Source organism: Amphiprion ocellaris, chromosome 23 (genome assembly GCF_022539595.1).
Source record: "Amphiprion ocellaris isolate individual 3 ecotype Okinawa chromosome 23, ASM2253959v1, whole genome shotgun sequence".
NCBI lineage: Eukaryota > Metazoa > Chordata > Actinopteri > Pomacentridae > Amphiprion > Amphiprion ocellaris.
The window spans coordinates 4785604-4791804 of record NC_072788.1 but is presented as its reverse complement, the minus strand read 5'-3'; positions in this window follow the sequence as shown (position 1 = coordinate 4791804).

Sequence of the window (6201 nt, the reverse complement as noted above, 5' to 3'; positions counted from 1 at the left end):
CAGTGGATCAAAGGCACAAACAAGTCTTTTTGTTGTGGTAAGATGAGAATGTTCAGAGAATAGAAAGCAAGCATCCAAACAAAAGGCAATGGAGTGATATTGCGCAAGCCTCTTTTGTTTTTTAGCATCTCTTTTCTTCATTTTCGCTTGAATGTAGATGATGGGCTATTGTTCTCACATCAATGCTGTTAAATTACATTTCAAAATAAGATTCAAACCACAAATACCGCTCTATGTGTGTTTCTTTATCTTGCTATTCAAGGCCTGGGGTGAGCTGCACAAAAGCAGTGAGGCAGCATTCATTTTTTTTGCCATCAGTGTATGTGTGTGTATGTGTGTGTGTATGATCAAAGCCTCTCTTGCCCCACCATGTGCTGATCTAGCCCAGGCCCGATAGAGCTACTTAGTCCCCATAATGTCCTGGGGTCCCCTCTCATTGCTGCCTTTGAATCCTGTCACAGATAACACTGCAGATTATATGCCTCTCCTGAGTCACTTTCAAGTTGACTGTACTCCAAAATCGCAAATCTTCCAATCTGACTGCATATGCATTTGCAGTGGAGAGTGGCACTATCAAGCCTTCCATCTGACTTTGTTGTTTCTGTCGGTGAACAACAGAAAGTGGCTTTTGCACACAATGTTGTTGAGGACGAGAGACACAGCAGGAATTGATCGCACTCATCCAGGTTTCTTAAATTCAGGTTATATTGACCCCAAGTACTCGGGAAAGTATTTCTCAGTAGAGGCAAAGTGTAAGAGCATTGAAAAAAAAAAGTGCTTTAGTGGTCATTTTAGAAAATCAGCAAAGGTGCTGCAACAGTGGTTTTTGCCATTTTCCCATTTGTGAGGTCACTCTGACATAAAGAGGACAGAAGTATGAAATCACATTTTAAACCACACTTCTATTAACTAGCTTATTCCTAATAAGGAGATCTATTATATTTTCTTGCACTGTTGGGGTTTTATGCCTCTTAGTCTCCTAATAAGTACAGTACTTAGAGCTGGATATCAGGACACTTGATTCTTTTTACCTGAATTCTTTACAATTAAATCATTTTGTAGCTATTGCAAAGTGTGGTTTATTACATTTGCCCATCATATCACAAATCATTTTGTCTTTGGTGTTGCAAGAACCAATGCAGTGCAGTTTTAATGATATATTTCACGTGTAAGTCCCTGAACGTGTGAAAACAAGAAACGCACAGTTGCAGCTTTGCTCATGAGACAAGTGGACCTACAGACAGCTGCTGTGTTGAAGCGTCTTTGCAGCAGACGAACTCAACTAGCTACATGGTAATTGATCTGTAGCTGAACAAGCTTCATAATCTCTGTGGAAGGCCGATGAAAAAACCCCAACGCAACAATTTTCCCGACACTATTATTGCATTATGTGTGCTTTCACAGACACAGGCACTAATTGTTCGATTCATTCTCAATTTGCTTTGTAAATCCAGGCCATAATAGTAAATCAATATTAAAAATGCATTTGAAAATGTTCGAAATCCAAGGGTACCTCAGTGCATAAATGCAAAAGCTCTTTAGCTGCATTAGGTAACTGCAGGGAATCCATTTCTGATTTCAGACGCTATCAATGGAGCAAATTACACTACACTATGTCACATTGGCAGCTGAATTCAATCCCCCTGATGTTACACATCACAAAAGCCAAGGACATTACTATCTATCAGCACCCCACCCCTTGCCAAACGAAAACCCTTCCTCTTCTCAAATCTATCTCAGCTTCCTAATGGAGACTAAGTAGCACTCCATGCAATGTTTCCCTATACTAATGGTCTTTCTGTCTGGCCTAGGAGGGGACAAGCCTGAACTCTGTCAAATTTAATCTTTTAATAAGGTTTAATACTAAACAGAGAGCCACTGCCTCCGTCATCCCACCGCCTTACCAGCATCTCATCTGGGCTGGGCCACTGCTCCCTCATGCAAGCTCGCTGCAGCAGAGCACTTAGCTTCACCCGGGACATGTCAGCGCTCAGTGGATGTGACGACTGCGAGGCGAGGAAGAGGAGGAGGAGGAGGAGGTTGGAGGGTGGGGTGGGGTTGGTTGTGGGGAGGTGGGGCGGGTGCACACAGGGCCTTGTTAATGGGTACACCATGTGCCGAGAGACAAGAAGCGGCGCACTCCAGCGGACAGCACTGTCATCACAGAGGGAGAGACAAAGTGAGAAGCAGAGAGGGAGGAAGGGTTATTATTCTTCCACTTTGCCTATCAGTTATCATTGGCGAGGACCGAAGCATTAAACACACACAGGTGCCGAGTAGCACGCGTGCAGCTACGTGGTACGCAGGCAAGATGAAGTGCATGCAGAAATAAGGAAATGAGCAAGACACACATTCACACCCGCGTACACACGAGCAGCATGGTTAAGTGAATCTCCTAAATCACAAGCCAGTATTCAATTCATTAGGGAGCTCTTAGCAGCTGTTCTTGTCTAACCACATCAAGGCGAAGATTTAACACACGGATCCAACACTTAGATGAGTCTGCTTTTCTAAGAGATGGGGGAATTCTCTCGATAAAAGTCTGCCCAGAAATTGGTTTTAAACCCTAAGTCATAAGTACCATTAAGCCGGCAGTATACTACAAATGAAATCAAAATCAGTGTATTCTCATAGGCAATAAGGCGGAAGTGCAACCCAAAAAAAGGGCCTTGTGTTCGGCTTTGATTGCTGCAGTGCGCCGACCTCCGGTGTCCTGCGAAAAACTCTGTATCTAAGTCAATTTGATCATGTAAAATTTAGATTTAAGATCAAATCTGACAGAAAGTTTTACATAATTCAAGTCTCTTGACTTGTCTTAATTAGAAAACCTGTTTGGTGTTACATTTAGCTGCAGTACCTCCAGTGTACTTCGATGCTTGTTTTACTCTCTGAAGTTATAGTTCTGACTTGCAGCACAGAAAAATCTCAAAGTTTGCTTGGAAAATAAACAAAATATGCAACTGCAGCATGTAGATTTAATATTTGGCCAAAGTGCTATTTACTCCTAATAATTATGACTTAATGTGGGTGATAGATGACAAGTCAGATGAACTTCATATTTATCCTCTGGGGATCATGATCATGGTACTAGCCACCTACTAAGTGTTGAAATGCTTCACTGGATATGTAACATCTTTGGCCAGCCTGAGGCATCAGGAGGAAAATCAGGAGATCACCAATGACATCGGGATTCATCCTCTGTGGACCATGAGTATTTATTCCAAATTTCAAGTCAAAGTTTGTTGTGACGCTCAAAATGAAAAAGCTGAACATCTTGGAAGTTTTAAGAGAGTCATCAAAGTAAGGCATTATCTGGGGGGACATGAATGTAATTCAGAATATGATATTGATAGACAGTAAATAAGGATATTCAAGCCTGGACACAGCACGAGTCCTCTATCCACATCCTCTGGTTCACCTGGTGAAGGGTTTCCACACACATCCTTCAGTTTAAATCCAGGTCACTGTGATTCTAAGAGTTTCAGTAAAAAAAAAAAAGCAAGTGCACTTCTTTTTTTAGTTTCCTGAAGACGTTTTACCTTTCAGCCTCTTGGATGACAGGTGAAACGTCCTCAAGCACTTAAAAGTACCTGATAAAGAAGTCCAGCTGCATTCTTTCCTGCATCCTAGGATGATCCAACTTAAAATTTAAACCCTGGTACATCAAGGCTCCTCACGGGTAATGTGTGAATTTTTATCTAGGAAAAAAAAATGATAGAAGAGCAATGTAGTTTTAAATAGAAAATATGTCAACTGAAAATGGCAGACACATTTGCTTGTTTCAAGCAGAAGAAAGCTCATGCCAAAAACATTTGACTGAGTATTTGTACTTGGTCTACAGTATGTGTTGCAGTGTTTACACAGCCTAATATATTCCATTCTTTTCTTCATTTGGTTACAGTAATGTGATGTTATTAGCAACACTTTACAAGTTGCATGTTTCCAGTTTACCTCTTAGTTTTCCATTCTCATTGGCAAAACAAAACAATCGCATTGCTCTGTTTTGAGATGTTGCCAAACCTACCAAACCTTTTATCCACATTGTACCACCCAAAATCACCTTTTTTCACACAGTTTCAACTTTGAGACGATACGCTGTTTTTCTGCAGGCAGTTTAAGGGCAGACAGAACCATTGTTACTGTCCAAAAACAAGAACTTCTTCTGTAGAACCTCTTCAAGTGCCAGTTTTTTGGGGAGAAAAAAGTTTCTACGGTAGGGTTTCTGAAAGAATTGTGAACCTGCTGTGATTGGTTCAACTCAGAGAAGACAACACTGATGGGTTAAATTTGGAGAGATGGCCATTTTTCTACTCTTGTGATGTGCTAATCAAATGTCCTCCTTCAGATCACCAATCAAAACATCTCAAATGTCTAAAACTTTTACACCGCACAGGAAATTTGTCAGGTATTTAAATTAATTACAGCAGCTTAATTGTTTTTGTGGCTCTTTTTCAATTGATGGATTGCTTTAAAACTTGATGGATGGATGAGAATAATTTCTAATGGAAGGGTCACTCAGTCTGGGAGGCCTTTAAATAAGCTGCATATAGTCTAACGCTAGAAGAGACGGATCTGTGCATTCAGCCTCCATGTGTGGTTGAGGGAACAACTTATTTTTTTTAATTATTGTTGCTTTAATAAAAAGTGCCATTGTAGTGACAATAGATTTTTCCTGCCTGACAAAAGAGCTACACTTGTATTCCGCTGGTATTTCATCCCGAGAGACAAGCTCAAATTGTCTGAACACAAGTTTGAAATCATTTTCAGCCGTCTGTATTATTACTGTGGCTTTAACTTTTAGCACAGCCTGAGCGTGCGTTGTCTTTGTTTTGGATTTTCACCTTTGGGATTTATTTACAGAATCATCTCCTTCACCGAGCTCCACCTTCGGAAGCAAACGCAGACCTGAAGCAGCGATATCCGGCAGCCTTTGAGAGCTGCCAACTAAGCATACAGGAGCATTTCCTCTACGAATGAGTGGCTTGAGTCAGGTAAGGTAACTTCTTTTATTTATTTTTTTGCAATTGTACCTTTTTAGCACAAAAACCAGAGGGGGGAAAAAAACTGTCTCCAAAGGCAAATGGTAGCAATTTTCTACTATCTAAAATTCTGGTTCCAAAGAAGAAACACTGCCAAAGAGAGATAGCTGATATGAAAGAACACATGCTGAGGTGTACCTCCCAACCCTGACAACAAAGCAGAAAGGAAAATTTCTCTTGATTGGTCCTGGGGTGGTCATTCAGACTACTCTGTTTAGGACTTTCAACTGCTGTTCTCGCACAGTATGTTCTCCGATTAACTTAAGCCGAGCTTCTGTGTTTATCTTCAGCTGTCATAAACAATAAGCTCACAGACAACATGGTGGGCAGTTCTCTCTGGCAGTGGTGGCGGTGTGGAGGTCACAGCGAGACAGAAACAGAGGGAGACGGGAGAGGGAAGGAAATGCAATGGGAGATAGCTTAAGAGTCGAAAAATATGTGTGCCTGCTTGTGTGTGTGTGTGTGTGTGTGTGTGTGTGTGTGTGTGTTTGTGCAAACCCGTGAGTAAGCAAGTGTGTATGTTAGTGTGAGAGACAGACTGAGAGACATGCCTCCACCAGTGCTGAGGGAAGCAGGTTTTTGGCAGAAGCAGCGCTTTCGTGGGCGTATAGGGAAAGAGAAAGGAAGGGGGGAGTCGGAGGAGGCAGTGAAGGAAGAGAGGATTTGGCCGTGGCACCGAAGCCCGGCCATGTGGCGATGGCAGGGTCACGTCAAGCGTGATTGGCTTTAGCTTCCTGATGGAGGTTGACCTTGAGATCTCGCTGCCTTTAACGGACTCTGACTGCTCGGTGAACGGCGGGCGGACGCGTTCCCATGGTCGGTCCCTGAGGCCACGGTCGGCAGGAGGCAGCCTCACATGCATGAGAGAGTACAGATGTGCGCGGACACATATTAACACACATTTAGTGCGTGTGTGCAGTGAGGTCACGGCAGCTGGCAACACATCAAGTTTTAAGATTTGGAAAAATAACAAAACGACACACTATTTTCTAACTCTAGTTTTATCAAATCCTTTGAGGTATATAAAATCTCACATGCATTAAAAAAAGGTGTGTGTGTGTGTGTGTGTGTGTGTGTGTGTGTGTGTGTGTGTGTGCGTGTGCGTGCGTGTGTGTGTGTGTGTGTGTGTGTGTGTGTGTGTGTGTGTGTGTTTGCACGTTTT